Source organism: Tamandua tetradactyla, chromosome 11 (assembly GCF_023851605.1).
Source record: "Tamandua tetradactyla isolate mTamTet1 chromosome 11, mTamTet1.pri, whole genome shotgun sequence".
Classification (NCBI taxonomy): Eukaryota; Metazoa; Chordata; class Mammalia; order Pilosa; family Myrmecophagidae; genus Tamandua; species Tamandua tetradactyla.
In genome coordinates this window covers 90,875,474-90,894,942 of record NC_135337.1, presented here as the reverse complement: position 1 = coordinate 90,894,942, position 19,469 = coordinate 90,875,474, and the positions used below count along the sequence as shown (strand labels likewise).

General features: G+C 39.7%; 1 long non-coding RNA gene across 1 annotated transcript; it reads left to right on the top strand.

Moving 5' to 3' along the window:
• Positions 1 to 2,288: 2,288 nt before the first annotated feature.
• Positions 2,289 to 11,240, top strand: LOC143649670 (uncharacterized). Its single transcript, XR_013159144.1, has 3 exons — positions 2,289 to 2,396; positions 10,360 to 10,472; positions 11,088 to 11,240. It is a non-coding gene; the product is annotated as an uncharacterized LOC143649670 (long non-coding RNA).
• Positions 11,241 to 19,469: the final 8,229 nt, after the last annotated feature.

Below are 19,469 nucleotides of genomic sequence, written 5' to 3'. Positions count from 1 at the left end.
GAAGGCGGGAGGCAGAGGGCTAGGTGAGACAGCTGCTCACTTCCAGCAAGCCCACACACTGCTCCAGGGACGGCCCCCCACAGGTTTGGGGGTACACCTGAACCCCAGGGTTGGACAATGAGTCTTTCCTGTTCAAACCCTCCCAGGGGTGTATAGCTGCTCCCTGGCACGTGGGACAGGACGCCAGGGGATGAGCTGGGACCTGGCATCATGGGATTGAGAAAGCCTTCTCAACCAAAAGGGGGAACAGAGAAATGAGACAAAATGAAGTGTCAATGGCTGAGAGATTCCAAACAGAGTCGAGAGGTTATCCTGGAGATTATTCTTATGCATTATACAGATATCCCTTTTTAGTTTATGGTGTATTGGAGTGGCTGGAGGGAAGTACCTGAAACTGTTGAACTGTGTTCCGGTAGCCTTGATTCTTTTATTTATTTATTTATTTATTTATTTATTTATTTATTTATTTATTTATTAAAAAAATAAAGAAACAAAATAAAACAACATACATAATCAGTAATTCACAATATCATCACTTAGTTGCATATTCATAATTTCTTAGAACATTTGCATTAATTCAGAAAAAGAAATAAAAAGACAATAGAAAAAGAAATAAAATGAACACAGAAAAGAAAAAAAAGATTATACCTACAATACCCCTTACCCCTTGCTTTCATTGATCACTAGCGTTTAAACTAAATTTATTTTAGCATTTGTTCCCCCTATTATTTATTTTTATTCCATATGTTCTACTCCTTTGTTGACAAGGTAGATAAAAGGAGCATCAGACACAAGGTTTTCACAATCACACAATCACATTGTGACAGCTGTATCATTATTCAATCATCCTCAAGAAACATGGCTACTGGAACACAGCTCTACATTTTCAGGCAGTTCCCTCCAGCCTCTCCATTACATCTTGAATAATAAAATGATACCTACTTGATGCATAAGAGTAACCTCCAGGATAACCTCTCAACTCTGTTTGGAATCTCTCAGCCATTGACACTTTGTCTCATTTCCCTCTTCCCCCTTTTGGTCGAGAAGGTTTTCTCAATCCCTTGATGCTGAGTCTCAGCTCATTCCAAGATCTCTGTCCCACGTTGCCAGGAAGGTCCACACCCATGGGAGTCATGTCCCACGTAGAGAGGGGTAGGGTGGTGAGACTGCTCGTTGTGTTGGCTGGAGAGAGGGGCCACATCTGAGCAACAAAAGAGGCTCTCTTGGGGGTGACTCTTAGGCCTAAATTTTAAGTAGACTTGACCTATCCTTTGCAGGGTTGTTTCATATGAACAAACCCCAAGACTGGGGGCTCTGCCTATAGCTTTGGTTGTCCACACTGCTTGTGAGAATACCAAGAATTCAACTTGGGGAAGTTGAATTTCTCCTCATTCTCACCACTTCCCGAAGGTGGAGATACTTTTCCACTCACTGATCGAATCACTCTGAGATTCATCGGTAGCCTTGATTCTTGAAGTTGATTATAACTATATTAAGCTTTTACGGAGTGACCACGTGGTCATGAAAACATCGTCTTTATCCAGGGTATGGACAGATGAGTAAAAAAAAAATGATAAAAATAAATAAATAATGGGGGGATAAGGAATACAATAACTTGGGTAGATAGAAATACTAGTGGTCAATGAGAAGGAGGGATAAGGGGTATGGGATGTATGAGTTTTTTCTTTTTTCTTTTTCTGGAATGATGCAAATGTTCTAAAAAATGATCCTGGTGATGAATACACAACTATATGATGATGTTGTGAGCCACTGATGGTATACTATGGATGGACTGCATGTGTGTGAAGATTTGTCAATAAAAAAATTTAAAAAAAAGAACAAGTTAAGGGTACAAGTATGGTTAGAAGATACCTTATGTCAGTGGTTCTTGTTGTGGAATGACTTTGTCCCCCAGGGGACATTTGTCCAGTTGTGGGGGTGCGTCTGTTTTCTGGGGGTCAGAGGCCAGGGATGGAGCTTGGCAGCCTGCAAAGCATGGGGCAGCTTCCACCACACAGGATTAGCTGAGAACTTTGCCTTCGATCATCTTGTAATAAACTCTCGAGAAAACGGGCCGACGTTGGTGAACCCCCAGCTCAGACTTGCATATTTTCCCAAACAGATCAGGCTAAATGCTACTTTTTCTTTTCTTTTCTTTGGAGCTTCACCTTGGCAAAGGAGAGAAACAAAGAGAAGGTGACTGTGATGGGGTCAAAACCAAGTCCTCTACCAGCTGCAGGGACGACGACTGAATGTGTCATTATGTTCACGCCAAGGGATCTGGAGCGTCCAGAGGACAAGTGCAGGCACCCGCGTGCTTCTGGTTCATCTCGGGGTCACGAGACCGTCTCAAAGAGCAGAGCCTGGCACTGTCTGTTGTCATCCCTGGAGCCCAGGTGACAATGCTGCCGGAGCCCGGGATTCAGGGCTTCCCACCGCGGCTTCCCGCCTCCCCTGCCAGCAGCCCTTGCACGCCTCCACGTTTTCCTTCTAGTTCCGTCATTTGAGGTCAGTCGCGGACTGGCAGGGTTGAGGGCCTGGACTTTGGAGTCTCCCTGCTGTGGTGCCAGCCCCAGCTCTGCCACCGCTGTGCTGGCCTTGGGCCGGCGATGGGATCTGTCTACGCTTCAGCGCCAGCTAGGAAGCGGACACGGTGGTGTTAGAGACAGCAGACGGTGTGGTGAGGGCTATGGAAGCGTGTGCATCTGTTACATTATAAAATACAGAGCCATATTATCTACATAGAGGTGCAATTAATATACTTATATATAAACATATATTCACATGCAAATATATTTTAAACATACATATTTGTAATAAATGCATTTACCTATGATTTTTAAGTGCTTATATAATTAGAACATATAAAATATAATAAAACATACATTAAACGCATAGATGTTAGCTTTTAGGGCAGTTTCAAGTTTGCAGAAAATTGAGCAGACAGTATAGAAAGTTCCCACATACCTCTCCCCCGACTCCTCCCACATGTATCTTGCATTAGTGTGGCACTTTTGTTATACCTGATGAGCCAGCACTGATACATTATTATTACTGAAAGTCTCTAGTTTACATTGGGGTTCACTCTTTGTGTCGCACAGGTTTATGGGTTTTGGAAAGTGCCCGTCACGTGGCCACCGTGAGAGGACCCTTCAGAAGAGTTCCAACGCCCTGAAGCCCCCTGGATACCGCCTATTTGTCCTGTCCTCTCCCTCTGTTCCTTTTCCCCTCGCAATCACTGATTTTTTTTTTATCTCTTTTTTTTTTTATTAATTAAAAAAAGAATTAACAAAACAATTAGAAATCATTCCAATCTACATGTACAATCAGTAATTCTTAATAACATCACATAGTTGCATATTCATCATTTCTTAGTACTTTTGCATCAATTTAGAAAAAGAAATAAAAAGACAACAGAATAAGAATTAAAACAATAATAGAAAGAAAAAAAACAAAAACAAAAAACCTATACCTCACATGCAGCTTCATTCAGTGTTTTAACATAATTGCATTACAATTGGGTAGTATTGTGCTGTCCATTTCTGAGTTTTTATATCCAGTCCCGTTGTACAGTCTGTATCCCTTCATCTCCAATGATCCCTTCTCTTTTTTTTTTTTTTTTTAATTAACGGAAAAAAAGAAATTAACCCAACATTTATAGATCATACCATTCTACACATGCAATCATTAATTCTTTTTTTTTTATTAATTAAAAAAAGAATTAACAAAACAATTAGAAATCATTCCAATCTACATGTACAATCAGTAATTCTTAATAACATCACATAGTTGCATATTCATCATTTCTTAGTACATTTGCATCGATTTAGAAAAAGAAATAAAAAGACAACAGAATAAGAATTAAAACAATAATAGAAAGAAAAAAAACAAAAAAAACAAAAACAAAAAACCTATACCTCACATGCAGCTTCATTCAGTGTTTTAACATAATTGCATTACAATTGGGTAGTATTGTGCTGTCCATTTCTGAGTTTTTATATCCAGTCCCGTTGTACAGTCTGTATCCCTTCATCTCCAATTATCCCTTCTCTTTTTTTTTTTTTTTTAATTAACGGAAAAAAAGAAATTAACCCAACATTTAGAGATCATACCATTCTACACATGCAATCATTAATTCTTAACATCATCACATAGATGCATGATCATCATTTCTTAGTACATTTGCATTGGTTTAGAAGAACTAGCAACATAACCGAAAAAGATATAGAATGTTAATATAGAGAAAAAAATAAAAGTAATAATAGTAAAATCAAAACAAAACAAAACAAAACAAAACAAAAACCTATAGCTCAGATGCAGCTTCATTCAGTGTTTTAACATGATTACTTTACAATTAGGTATTATTGTGCTGTCCATTTTTGAGTTTTTGTATCTAGTCCTGTTGCACAGTCTGTATCCCTTCAGCTTCAATTACCCATTGTCTTACCCTGTTTCTAACTCCTGCTGAACTCTGTTACCAATGACATATTTCAAGTTTATTCTCGAATGTCCGTTCACATCAGTGGGACCATACAGTATTTGTCCTTTAGTTTTTGGCTGGATTCACTAGCATAATATTCTCTAGGTCCATCCATGTTATTACATGGTTCATAAGTTTATCTTGTCTTAAAGCTGCATAATATTCCATCGTATGTATATACCACAGTTTGTTTAGCCACTCTTCTGTTGATGGAGATTTTGGCTGTTTCCATCTCTTTGCAATTGTAAATAATGCTGCTATAAACATTGGTGTGCAAATGTCCGTTTGTGTCTTTGCCCTTAAGTCCTTTGAGTAGATACCTAGCAATGGTATTGCTGGGTCGTATGGCAGTTCTATATTCAGCTTTTTGAGGAACCGCCAAACTGCCTTCCACAGTGGTTGCACCCTTTGACATTCCCACCAACAGTGGATAAGTGTGCCTCTTTCTCCACATCCTCTCCAGCACTTGTCATTTTCTGTTTTGTTGATAATGGCCATTCTGGTGGGTGTGAGATGATATCTCATTGTGGTTTTGATTTGCATTTCTCTAATGGCCAGGGACATTGAGCATCTCTTCATGTGCCTCTTGGCCATCCGTATTTCCTCTTCTGAGAGGTGTCTGTTCAAGTCTTTTTCCCATTTTGTAATTGGGTTGGCTGTCTTTTTGTTGTTGAGATGAACAATCTCTTTATAAATTCTGGATACTAGACCTTTATCTGATATATCATTTCCAAATATTGTCTCCCATTGTGAAGGCTGTCTTTCTACTTTCTTGATGAAGTTCTTTGATGCACAAAAGTGTTTAATTTTGAGGAGTTCCCATTTATTTATTTCCTTCTTCAGTGCTCTTGCTTTAGGTTTAAGGTCCATAAAACCGCCTCCAGTTGTAAGATCCATAAGATATCTCCCAACATTTTCCTCTAACTGTTTTATGGTCTTAGACCTAATGTTTAGATCTTTGATCCATTTTGAGTTAACTTTTGTATAGGGTGTGAGAGATGGGTCTTCTTTCATTCTTTTGCATATGGATATCCAGTTCTCTAGGCACCATTTATTGAAGAGACTGCTCTGTCCCAGGTGAGTTGGCTTGACTGCCTTATCAAAGATCAAATGTCCATAGATGAGAGGGTCTATATCTGAGCACTCTATTCGATTCCATTGGTCGATATATCTATCTTTATGCCAATACCATGCTGTTTTGACCACTGTGGCTTCATAATATGCCTTAAAGTCAGGCAGCGCGAGACCTCCAGCTTCGTTTTTTTTCCTCAAGATGTTTTTAGCAATTCGGGGCACCCTGCCCTTCCAGATAAATTTGCTTATTGGTTTTTCTATTTCTGAAAAATAAGTTGTTGGGATTTTGATTGGTATTGCATTGAATCTGTAAATCAGTTTAGGTAGGATTGACATCTTAACTATATTTAGTCTTCCAATCCATGAACACGGTATGCCCTTCCATCTATTTAGGTCTTCTGTGATTTCTTTTAGCAGTTTTTTGTAGTTTTCTTTATATAGGTTTTTTGTCTCTTTAGTTAAATTTATTCCTAGGTATTTTATTCTTTTAGTTGCAATTGTAAATGGGATTCGTTTCTTGATTTCCCCCTCAGCTTGTTCATTACTAGTGTATAGAAATGCTACAGAATTTTGAATGTTGATCTTGTAACCTGCTACTTTGCTGTACTCATTTATTAGCTCTAGTAGTTTTGTTGTGGATTTTTCCGGGTTTTCGACGTATAGTATCATATCGTCTGCAAACAGTGATAGTTTTACTTCTTCCTTTCCAATTTTGATGCCTTGTATTTCTTTTTCTTGTCTAATTGCTCTGGCTAGAACCTCCAACACAATGTTGAATAATAGTGGTGATAGTGGACATCCTTGTCTTGTTCCTGATCTTAGGGGGAAAGTTTTCAATTTTTCCCCATTGAGGATGATATTAGCTGTGGGTTTTTCATATATTCCCTCTATCATTTTAAGGAAGTTCCCTTGTATTCCTATCTTTTGAAGTGTTTTCAACAGGAAAGGATGTTGAATCTTGTCGAATGCCTTCTCTGCATCAATTGAGATGATCATGTGATTTTTCTGCTTTGATTTGTTGATATGGTGTATTACATTCATTGATTTTCTTATGTTGAACCATCCTTGCATACCTGGGATGAATCCTACTTGGTCATGATGTATAATTCTTTTAATGTGTTGTTGGATACGATTTGCTAGAATTTTGTTGAGGATTTTTGCATCTGTATTCATTAGAGAGATTGGTCTGTAGTTTTCTTTTTTTGTAATATCTTTGCCTGGTTTTGGTATGAGGGTGATGTTGGCTTCATAGAATGAATTAGGTAGTTTTCCCTCCACTTCGATTTTCTTGAAGAGTTTGAAGAGAATTGGTACTAATTCTTTCTGGAACGTTTGGTAGAATTCACATGTGAAGCCATCTGGTCCTGGACTTTTCTTTTTAGGAAGCTTTTGAATGACTAATTCAATTTCTTTACTTGTGATTGGTTTGTTGAGGTCATCTATTTCATCTTGAGTCAAAGTTGGTTGTTCATGTCTTTCCAGGAACCCGTCCATTTCCTCTAAATTGTTGTATTTATTAGCGTAAAGTTGTTCATAGTATCCTGTTATTACCTCCTTTATTTCTGTGAGGTCAGTAGTTATGTCTCCTCTTCCATTTCTGATCTTATTTATTTGCATCCTCTCTCTTCTTCTTTTTGTCAATCTTGCTAAGGGCCCATCAATCTTATTGATTTTCTCATAGAACCAACTTCTGGCCTTATTGATTTTCTCTATTGTTTTCATGTTTTCAATTTCATTTATTTGTGCTCTAATCTTTGTTATTTCTTTCCTTTTGCTTGCTTTGGGGTTAGCTTGCTGTTCTTTCTCCAGTTCTTCCAAATGGATAATTAATTCCTGAATTTTTGCCTTTTCTTCTTTTCTGATATAGGCATTTAGAGCAATAAATTTCCCTCTTAGCATTGCCTTTGCTGCGTCCCATAAGTTTTGATATGTTGTGTTTTCATTTTCATTCGCCTCGAGGTATTTGCTAATTTCTCTTGCAATTTCTTCTTTGACCCAGTCGTTGTTTAGGAGTGTGTTGTTGAGCCTCCACGTATTTGTGAATTTTCTGGCACTCTGCCTATTATTGATTTCCAACATCATTCCTTTATGGTCCGAGAAAGTGTTGTGTAAGATTTCAATCTTTTTAAATTTGTTAAGACTTGCTTTGTGACCCAGCATATGGTCTATCTTTGAGAATGATCCATGAGCACTTGAGAAAAAGGTGTATCCTGCTGTTGTGGGATGTAATGTCCTATAAATGTCTATTAAGTCTAGTTCATTTATAGTAATATTCAGATTCTCTATTTCTTTGTTGATCCTCTGTCTAGATGTTCTGTCCCTTGATGAGAGTGGTGAGTTGAAGTCTCCAACTATTATGGTATATGAGTCTATTTCCCTTTTCAGTGTTTGCAGTATATTCCTCACGTATTTTGGGGCATTTTGATTCGGTGCGTAAATATTTATGATTGTTATGTCTTCTTGTTTAATTGTTCCTTTTATTAGTATATAGTGTCCTTCTTTGTCTCTTTTAACTGTTTTACATTTGAAGTCTAATTTGTTGGATATTAGTATAGCCACTCCTGCTCTTTTCTGGTTGTTATTTGCATGAAATATCTTTTCCCAACCTTTCACTTTCAACCTATGTTTATCTTTGGGTCTAAGATGTGTTTCCTGTAGACAGCATATAGAAGGATCCTGTTTTTTAATCCATTCTGCCAATCTATGTCTTTTGATTGGGGAATTCAATCCATTGACATTTAGTGTTATTACTGTTTGGATAATATTTTCCTCTAACATTTTGCCTTTTGTATTATATATATCATATCTGATTTTCCTTCTTTCTACACTCTTTTCCATATCTCTCTCTTCTGTCTTTTTGTATCTGACTCTAGTGCTCCCTTTAGTATTTCTTGCAGAGCTGGTCTCTTGGTCACAAATTCTCTCAGTGACTTTTTGTCTGAGAATGTTTTAATTTCTCCCTCATTTTTGAAGGATAATTTTGCTGGATATAGGAATCTTGGTTGGCAGTTTTTCTCTTTTAGTAATTTAAATATATCATCCCACTGTCTTCTAGCTTCCATGGTTTCTGCTGAGAAATCTACACAAAGTCTTATTGGGTTTCCCTTGTATGTAATGGATTGTTTTTCTCTTGCTGCTTTCAAGATCCTCTCTTTCTCTTTGACCTCTGACATTCTAACTAGTAAGTGTCTTGGAGAACGCCTATTTGGGTCTAATCTCTTTGGGGTGCGCTGCACTTCTTGGATCTGTAATTTTAGGTCTTTCATAAGAGTTGGGAAATTTTCAGTGATAATTTCTTCCATTAGTTTTTCTCCTCCTTTTCCCTTCTCTTCTCCTTCTGGGACACCCACAACACGTATATTTGTGCGGTTCATATTGTCCTTGAGTTCCCTGATACCCTGTTCAAATTTTTCCATTCTTTTCCCTATAGTTTCTGTTTCTTTTTGGAATTCAGATGTTCCATCCTCCAAATCACTAATTCTATCTTCTGTCTCTTTAAATCTATCATTGTAGCTATCCGTTATTTTTTCTATGTTTGCTACTTTATCCTTCACTTCCATAAGTTCTGCGATTTGTTTTTTCAGTTTTTCTATTTCTTCTTTATGTTCAGCCCATGTCCTCTTCATGTCCTCCCTCAATTTATCGATTTCATTTTTGAAGAGGTTTTCCATTTCTGTTCGTATATTCAGCATTAGTTGTCTCAGCTCTTGTGTCTCATTTGAGCTATTGGTTTGTTCCTTTGACTGAGCCATATTCTCAATCTTTTGAGCGTGGACAGTTATCTTCTGCTGCTGGCGTCTGGGCATTTATTCAGATTTTTCTTGGTGTTGGACCCAGCAAGGTTGTAATATTTTTCTGTGAAATCTCTGGGTTCTGTTTTTCTTATCCTGCCCAGTAGGTGGCGCTCGTGGCACACGTTTGTCTGCGGGTCCCACCAGTAAAAGGTGCTGTGGGACCTTAAACTTTGGAAAACTCTCGCCGTCCTGGGGGTTTGCTAGCCGAAGTGGCTTGAGCCGGCCCGGGGTCCGAACGCAGGGAGGGTTGCTGGTCGCCGCAGCCAGGGAAAGAGCCCGTCCGAATTTCCTAGTCGGCCCTGGGCAACAAGCGTGGCGGGAGGGCGCCAGCGGCAGCGGCCCGCCCGAGAGAGTGCACGTTCCCCGGGAGTCACGGGGTCACCGTTCTCCGCGGCCTGGGGGTTTCCGATCCAATTCTCTCAGTTGGTCCGGGGGCTGCGCGTGGTGTGGGCGCCAGCCGCCTTGGTTTCAGGGGACCACCTCTCCAATTCTCCCAGCCGGCCCGGGAAGGGGGAAGGGAGTAACTCCGGCCGCTTGCCACCCCGCCCAGTAAGGCCCGCGCGCCTCGGCGATCTCACCCGAGCTGCTTCTCTCAGCCAGCCAGCCGTTCCAGGATGGGGTACGCTGTCTTTTTTATCTCTGTTGTGGCTGTGGGCGCTTTCTGTATCGTTTCTACTCCCCTAGTAGGTGTCCTGGAGAAGAAACTAAGATCCGCGCGTCTTGCTAAGCCGCCCTCTTCCAAACCCTTTATCTCTTTATCAATCACTGATTTTTATTCATTTATTTATTGTCTTACTATCTGTATAGCATTGCCTTTCCAGAATGCCATACAGGCGGAGTCATACAGTATGTAGCTTTTTAAGACTGGCTGCATACTTACTGAGATGCATTTACGTTTCTTCATGTCTTTTCATAGCTTGCTTGCTTGCTTGTTTCTTTATATCCACTGTATGGATGGGCCACAGTTTGTTTATCCATTTGCCTATTTATGGACATTTTGGTTGCTTCCAGTTTTTGGCAATCATGAAGAAAGCTGTGAGAAACCTTTGTGTCCAGGCTTCTGTGTGAAGGTATTTTCAACTCATTTGGGTGGATCCCTAGGAGCTCGATTGCTACATCGAATGGTAAGATTTTGTTTAGCTTTGTGAGAAACTGCCAAACTGTCTTCCAAAGTGGCTGTGCTATTTCACATTCCCACTGTGTATATAATATTATAATGTTATTGTGGTAACATATAGAGAACATGAAGTTTGCTATTTTAACTATGTTAAGTTTATGATTCAGTAGCACTAATTAATTACATTTGCAGTGCTGTGCTCCCAGCACACCGTCCATTACCAAAACTTTTTCATCACCCCAAACAGAAACTCTGTACCCATCACTTTCATCTATTTTCAATAAATGAAGCATCAGCTTCACATTCTCTGCCGTTATTCTATCTCCTGGTAATCTATATTCTAGATTCTATGTCTATGAGTTTACGTGCTATAATTAGTTCATATTTAGTGAGATCATACAATAGTTGTCCTTATGTGTCAGACTTATTTCACTCAACATGTCCTCAAAGTTCATCCATGTCACACGCATAAGGACTTTATTCCTTTTTATTGCTGAATAATATTCCATCATGTGTATTTAATATTCCATCATGTGTATTTATGTCTCCATCTTTTGGCAATTGTGAATAATGCTGCCGTGAACATTGGTGTACAAATGTGCACTTGCGTCCTTGTTTTCAGGTCTTCTGAGTATATACCTACTAGTGGAATTGCTGCATCATATGGCAGTTCTATACTCAGATTCCTGAGGAGCTGCCACACTTCCATAGCAGCGGTACCGTTACATTCCCACCAGCAGTGAAAAAGTGTTCCAATTTCTCCACATCCTCTCCAACACTGGTAATTTTCTGTTTTTTTTTTTGTTTTAATAGTTTTCTCATTTTTTAATTTTGGCTATTCTAGTAGGTGTGACATGATATCTCATAGTTTTCTTGTTTAAATATTTCCTTTGAGATATCTTCACATAACATGCAGTCCACCTAATATCTCATAGTTTTGCTTTCCATTTATCTATTAGATCATGAAGTCAAACTTCTTCTCATGTGCTTTTTAGCCATTTATGTATCCTCTTTGGAAAAATGTCTATTCCTGTACTTTACCCATTTTTAATTGGGTTGTTTGTCTTTTTATCATTGAATTGTAAGTTCTCTTTATATAACCTGAGGATCCTAATATATTTTAATTTATAATATATTTAATTTATATATTAATTTATTAATGCATGGTTTAGAATAATATCTGGCACCCAGGAAGTGCAATAGAAGTGTTGGCTCTTGTTACTAATATTAATAGCCAGTCCCTTAAAACTCACCACCTTTAGCACGTACTCTTTGGCTTGCTAAACTTACCCCTTCAACTCACTTCAGAAAGGATTCTTTGACCTGCAGATGCCCTTACAAGAGATCAGGGGATCTAACCCAGTCTGGGAGCGGCAGTGGAAGTTCAGTCTAAGCCCAGACTTCTGTGAGGGGCTACGTGCACCATGGAGTGAGGAAAAGAAGGCAGAGAGAGAAGACCCAGGCTGGAAGGCCAGAAAGGACAGAAGGGAGGAACTGCAGCTCGTTCTGAGAGGCTGTTGTTTGAAGCAGGTAGAGGAAGAAACAACAGGAGGGAGGCTGGAGGGGACAGGTCCTTATGAGCCACATTAGAAAGTCTGAGATTCATCGTAAGCCATCTAAAGACTTATTTAAATTAAACACTAGTACATGCAGCCTGCCCGAGGGGGTGTGGGAATCTCCCAGGCCCCTTCCTCCCATCAGCGATGAGACCACCTCCGTGCTTGGCGAGGGCCTGCCACCTCCTGGGTATGTGATCGAGGATGAGCTTCCAGAGCCCTGGATTCAGTTGTTTAACTTGTGCAGACAGCACTGTGATGACAAGAGCCTGAACGTTTACTGGGTTGCTGTGACGATTTTGCCACCTAACACAGTGGTCCCAGGCCAGCAGGGACAGCTTCACCTGGGAGCTTGTTAGAATTGCTGGTTCTCAGGCTCTACCCCAGATCTACTGCTTCAGCCACTCTGTGAGTGGGGCCCAGGCATCTGTGTGTTCACATAACATAAAACCTGACTTATGTGTCGTAAACAAATAGGCGTTTATTTTTCTCACCAACCAGAGCAGAGAGGTGGATAGTTGCTGGCTCAGAGAGGCTCTTAGAGACTCTGGCTTTTTCTGCTTTCATTCTCCTTAGCATGTTGGCCTTCATCCCTGTGTTTTGGTTGGTTTGCATAATGGCTCATGGTTGCATAATGGCTGCTATTCCTCCAACCATCACATCCACATTTAGAGAATGAAAAAGGGGCACTCAGTGAATCTGTTCCCAGGAGACCTCATATCTCATTGGCTAGAACCATGCCATGTGGCCAAGCTTAGCTTTGAGAAAGTCTGGGAAGTCAAGGAACAGGATCTGGTTTGGATTACTTACAATCCATTAGGCCAGGTACACTGTCATCATAGAAAACTGTGCTTCTGTTACAAGGAAGAAGGGGAAGGAGAAGTCCATTTAGGTGTGGCAGCTGCCATGAAGCTTTCTGCCATAAGGCTTGGGGCAGGTGTTGATCAGCTTGGTGGGGGAAATAAGTTCAGATTCCCTGTGTCAAGTCCATTCCAGAGAAGCCAGGCAGCCCATTCACTGGTGTTCTGCTGCAGGACTCGTATAAATCTCAATTTATGATAAGACACTGAGGCTCAGAGACAATAAGTGACTTGCCCACGTGTGCCACTGAGAATTGTTACAGTCAAGCCCCCTGATAACACCGGTCATATTGGCCTTAGTTTAAATCTACTCAGGCAACACAAAAGTTGGAGGGCAGCAGACTCCACAAAGCCACTCTTCCACCTGCAAGCCCAAGACCAGCCTCAGTTTCAACAGTTTGCTAGGACTGATGGAACTTCTGGAAAGCTGTTATACTCACAGTTACAGCTCATACGGGGACAGGACACAGATTAAAATCAGCTGTGGGAAGAAGAGGGTAGGGCAGGGACCAGGAGCGTTCCAATGTGGAGCCTCCTGTTTTCCTTCCAGGAGCCCTGAGAGTGCTGATGCCTCCGGTAACAACGTTCGACAATATGGTCACAGTGTTGTCGACCGTGGAAGTTCTCTTGAGCCTTTGTGTCCAGAGGCTTTATTGGGGTCTGGTTACATGGCCACCTGCATGGTGGATCTCAGTCTCCAGACCCTCCAGAAGTCCAACTGATACTGCATAACCCAAAACACCCAGCTCTATATCACCGTGTTGGTGTTTCAAAGGTCCACCCTAAATCCTATCTGGCTGTCCAAAGCCTAATTCCAGGAAAATTTTTTCCATAGTTTTCAAGGACCCTTCATTTTACTCACTGATATTTGTCAGTTAGATCTTATTCAATTCTCCTACCCCAAGGCTATTCATATTTTAATTATGATCTGATTACCATGGTTACCTTTGCAAAAGTATTATTGGAAAAAAATAATTTTAACTAACATGGCCTATTCTGCATGATTTTCCGTGCATATCATTTTTTTTTTTTTTGGCTTTTTAACAAGGGGAATTTAATCAGTTGCTAGTTTACAGTTCTAAGGCCGAGAAAATGTCCCAATTAAAACAAGTCTATAGAAATGTCCAATCTAAGGCATCCAGCCAGGGAAAGATACCTTGGTTCAAGAAGGCTGATGAAGTTCAGGGTTTCTCTCTCCAGTGAGAAGGCACATGGTGAACACAGTCAGGGCTTCTCTCTCATCTGGAAGGGCACATGGCGAATGACGTCATCTGCTAGCTTCCTCTCCTGGCTTCCGGTTTCATGAAGCTCCCCGGGAGGCGTTTTCCTTCTTCATCTCCAAAGGTCGCTGGCTGGTAGACTCGCTGCTTCATAGTGTTGCTCTCTCTGAATCTCTGCATATCATTTTTAATCTCCAGGTCTAGTAAAAAAGGATTCTAAACCACACCTTCCACATCTTTCTGCGCACAGTCCTTCCCCCATCACTGCTTTAGGTGGTTAGGCCTTGCGGGAAGGGATAGATGAGACAGGAAGAATGAGACCTGGCATGTTGAACTTGGATTTAAAAGTTTTAGGTGAGGATGGAGTGGGATTTGAAAGTTCCCACACTCCTCTTTTAATTATTTCCAATTATTACATTTATTTCACTTAAGGCAGTTACGTAGATAATTGAAAAGTTTTTTGTCTTTTCCAGAGGCAGTCCTCTGGCAGCCTCTGTTACCTTAGAGAAATTCCAGAGACTTTTTTTCCTAATGACCATGTTTGTTTATAGTAATTACAAAACTAAGGTTTCAACCCTGCTGCTCATAGGGGTTTTCTCTTTTTTTTTCACTTTAATGTACAAATTTATGTAATTATATAAGGGTGCCTATTTATTTTTAAGCAATTCAAATCGAGCACATTAAGAATTTTTCTGTCTGGAGGTATGAGAATAAACATTGAATAGGCAGGCAGACACACACACAAGCAGAAAGTTAGTTACACAGAAACACAAAAGTACTTTTTTTTTTTTTTTTTGCATGGGCAGGTACTGGGAACCAAACCTGGGTCTCTGGCATGGCAGCTGGGAATTCTGCCACTGAGCCACCATCACACTGCCTACAAAAGTATTTTTGAGAGGGACAAATAGAGGATTTGATATACATCATTTCATCCCATTTCTGCCCTTTTGCAGAACAATTTTAACTGTAATATTTTAAAAATATTTTATTGAGAAATCATCATACACATAAAGCCCACCCATAGTATACAATCAGTAGCCCACAATATCATCACATAGTTGTTATTCATTACTGTGATCATTTCTAGACCATATGCATCACTCCAGAAAAAGAAATCAAAGAAAAAGAAAACTCAAACATTCCTGACCCCTTCCTCTCACCGATCACCAGTATTTCAATCTACCCATTTTTAACCTGTTATCCCCCCTATTAGTTATCTATTTTTATCCCTATTTTTTTACTCACCTGTCCATACCCTGAATAAAGGGAGCGTCAGTCACAATGTTTTCACAATCACACATTCACATTGTAAAAGCTATATAGTTATACAATCACCTTCAAGAATCAAGGCTATCAGAACACAGCTCAACATTAACTGTAATGGTAGGTAGCTTTCTACAGAGCCATTCTCAGGCCATTTCTCTGCTGATTCTAAACCATGTTGAGGCCAGATTATGTAACAGAAATAAACCTTTATGTCATAGATTTATAACTAAAATCTTTTAGATTTTCAGTACAGCCCAAAGTTTCCCTTTTTAAAGACTTTCCGTAATTAGTAACCAATTAGGAAGATGCAATATAAATGCAGGGATGTACCAACTAAAAAATTTAAACAGATACTTAGCACTTACTATATTTAAGTAACACACCAATTAATAACTAGACTGAACACACCAACCAACAATTTTAATAGGCATCAAATGCTTAAGACATTGATAAACCATTAAACTAGCATGAAACACTTACCATACCTAGGTAACACACTGGCTAGCACTTAAACAGGCTTACTTAATTTCATTAAACATGAATTAATTGATGGATTACTTATTTTCCAGGAGTATACCCAACAGACAAATTTAGGTCAGGACTTTAAGCCCTGAACAGCATGGCACTCAAAAAGCAGAAAAGTGTAGAGGTCAGAGGAAGGGGGATTGTTCTGGAAGCAAGACCAGCCCTTAAAGCCAGGTCCACAGGGACTCGAGCTGCCATATTAACTCCCCAAACCACTTTTTTGTTTGTTTATATTTGTAAAATGTCTTTCTTACTTGTAAGGTCGAGCAGATTTACATATATTTTTGGCTATGTTTACTTCTTTCACAGAATGCTTATTTAGACTTGTTCTAGTTTGCTAGCTGCCTGAATGCAATCTACCAGAAATGGAATGGCTTTTAAAAAAGGGAATTTAATAAGTTGCTAATTTACCATTCTAAGGCCGAGACAATGTCCCAATCAAAGCAAGTCTATAGAAATGTCCAATCAAAGGTGTCCAGGAAAAGATACCTTGATTCAAGAGGGCTGATGAAGTTCAGGGTTTCTCTCTCATCCAAGAAAGCACATGGTGAACACTGTCAGGGTTTCTCCTTTAGCTGGAAGGGCACATGGCGAGCACAGTGTCATCTGCCAGCTTTCTCTCCTGGCCTCCTGTTTCATGAAGTTCCCTAGGAGGCGTCCTCCCTCTTCATCTCCAAAGTGCTGGCTGGTGGACTCTCTGCTTCGTGGTGCTGCAGCATTCTTTGCTCTCTCTGAATCTCCATTCTCTAAAATGTTTCCTGTTTTATAGGACTCCAGAAACTTATCAAGACCCACCCAAATGGGTGGAGACATGTCGTTACTTAATCTAGTTTAACAATCACTCTTGATTAAATCACATCTCCAGGGAGATGATCTGATTACAGTTTCAAACATGCAGTATTGAATAGGGACTATTCTACCTTTATGAAATGGGATTTTGATTAAAACATGGCTTTTCTAGGGTACATACATCCTTTCAAACCAGCATGTTCCACCTCTGGACCCTAAAAAAAAGACATGTTTTCCCCCTATACAAAATACATTAATTTCATAACAATATCAGAAATCCTAAACCATTTCAGTAGCAACACAAAGTTAGAAACAGTACAAACTCCTATCAAAGTTAGTCGCAGGCATGGTCTGTTCTAAGGCAAGGTTCTCCTCTGGCTCTGGACCTATAAAAACTCAAAACAAATTATTTTCTGCCAACATACAAAGGAGAAACATTCATAGGATACGTATACCCATATCCATAGGGAGGAAGGAACACAGAGGTCACAGGACTTAAGCAGTTCAAAAACCCACAGAGCAAAGTCCATTAGATTTTTTTTTTTTTTTTTTTTTACATGGGCAGGCATCAGGAATCAACCCAGGTCCTCAGGCATGGCAGGAGAGCACTCTTACATGCTGAGCCACGGTGGCCCACCCAGTCCACTGGATTTTCTAGAGTCATTCATCTTCTGGGCTTTAGAAAGAGGCAGTCCCGCCCTTTCCAAGGGCCTGCGGTGGCCTGCCTCTCTTTGAATGCAACCTTGGGGGACTTTGGGGAGACCACCTTTTTCTCGGCTCCACCCTCTCCAAGCACCTGGGCTGCACCCGGGCTCTCTGCCTTCTTCGAGGCACACGCTCAGCCCCTCCATGTGGTGGCAGCCAGGCTCTCCCCAAACCCCAAGGAATATAATGCTTCACTCTCTCCAAGGCCTGAGGCGGCATGACTCTTCCCAATCCATTCTTTTTTTTTTTTTTTTTAACTTTTTTTATTGTATAGTATAACATATATACAAAGCAAAGAAATAAAAAAGCAATAGTTTTCAAAGCACTCTTCAACAAGTGGTTACAGGACAGATTCCAGGGTTTGTCATGGGCTACCATACGATCCTTTCATATTTTTCCTTCTAGTTACTCCAGAATACAGGAGGCTAGAGGGCTTAAATACTTTTTTTATCATCACAATCGACTTTTTTTTTCCTTCTTTTTTTTTTGGTGAACAATAACATATATACAACAAAGCTATAAATTTCAAAGCACAGAACCACAATTAATTGTAGAACATATTTCAGACTTTGCTATGACTTCACAGTTTTAGGTTTTCAAAAACCTAAAACCCCAGCTGCTCTAAAATATGAGACTAGGGCAGGCCACGGTGGCTCAGTAGGCAAGAACGCTTGCCTGCCATGCCAGAGGACCGGGGTTCGATTCCTGGTGCCTGCCCATGTAAAAAAATTAATTAATTAAAAAATAATACTTAAAAATAAATAAATAAAATACGAGACTAGACGAGAAAAAGAAATACAAGGCATCAAAATTGGAAAGGAAGAAGTGAAACTATCACTGTTTGCAGATGATATGATACTATATGTCAAAAACCCTGAAAAATCCACAGCAAAACTACTAGAGCTAATAAACGAGTACAGCAAAGTGGCAGGTTACAAGATCAACATTCAAAAATCTGTAGTGTTTCTATACACTAGTAATGAACAATCTGAGGGGGAAATCAAGAAACGAATACCATTTACAATTGCAACTAAAAGAATAAAATACTTCAGAATAAATTTAACTAAAGAGACAAAAGACCTATACAAAGAAAACTACAAGAAACTGTTAAAAGAAATCACAGAAGACCTAAATAGATGGAAGGGTATACCGTGTTCATGGATTGGAAGACTAAATATAGTTAAGATGTCAATTCTACCTAAATTGATTTACAGATTCAATGCAATTCCAATAAAATCCCAACAACTTACTTTTCAGAAATAGAAAAACCAATAAGCAAATTTATCTGGATATTTCTTTTTCTAAATCGATGCAAATGGTCTAAGAAATGGTGAATTGCAACTATGTGATGATATTAAGAATTACTGATTGTATATGTAGAATGGAATATCTTAATGTTTTGTTTGTTAATTTTTTTAATTAATAAAAAAGTTTAAAATAAATAAATAAATAAAATATGAGACTAAAAGAGATATCAATTTAATGATTCAGCATTCATATTTATTTGTTAAGTTCTATCTTCTATGTATAATTCCACCATCACCTTTGATCTTTCCACCCCTCTCTTTGGGATTGTCTGGGCTATTGCAATTCTAAATTTTTTATATAGGAAGGGTTTTTCACTAATATGGGGTAGGGAGATGGAACTGTCTGATGTTCTGGAGCGGCTGGGCTAGGTTTCAGGATTTATCTGGACCAGGGACGCATCTGGAGGTTGTAGGTTTCTGGAAAGTTACTTTACTGCCTAGAACCCTTGTGGAATCTTATATATTGCCCTAGGTATTCTTTAGGATTGACTGGAATGGTCCTGGTTGGGGGTTGGCAGGTTATGACAGGTAGCAAGGTCTACCTGAAGCTTGCATAAGAGCAACCTCCAGAGTAGCCTCTCAACTCTATCTGAACTCTCTCTGCCACTGCCACTTTATTAGTTACACTTCTTCCCCCCCTTTTGGTCAGGATGGAATTGTTGATCCCACGGTGCCAGGTTTGGATTCATCCCTGGGAGTCATCTCCCACGTCACCAGGAAGACTTTCACCCCTGGATATCATGTCCCATGTAGTGGGGAGGGCAATGATTTCACTT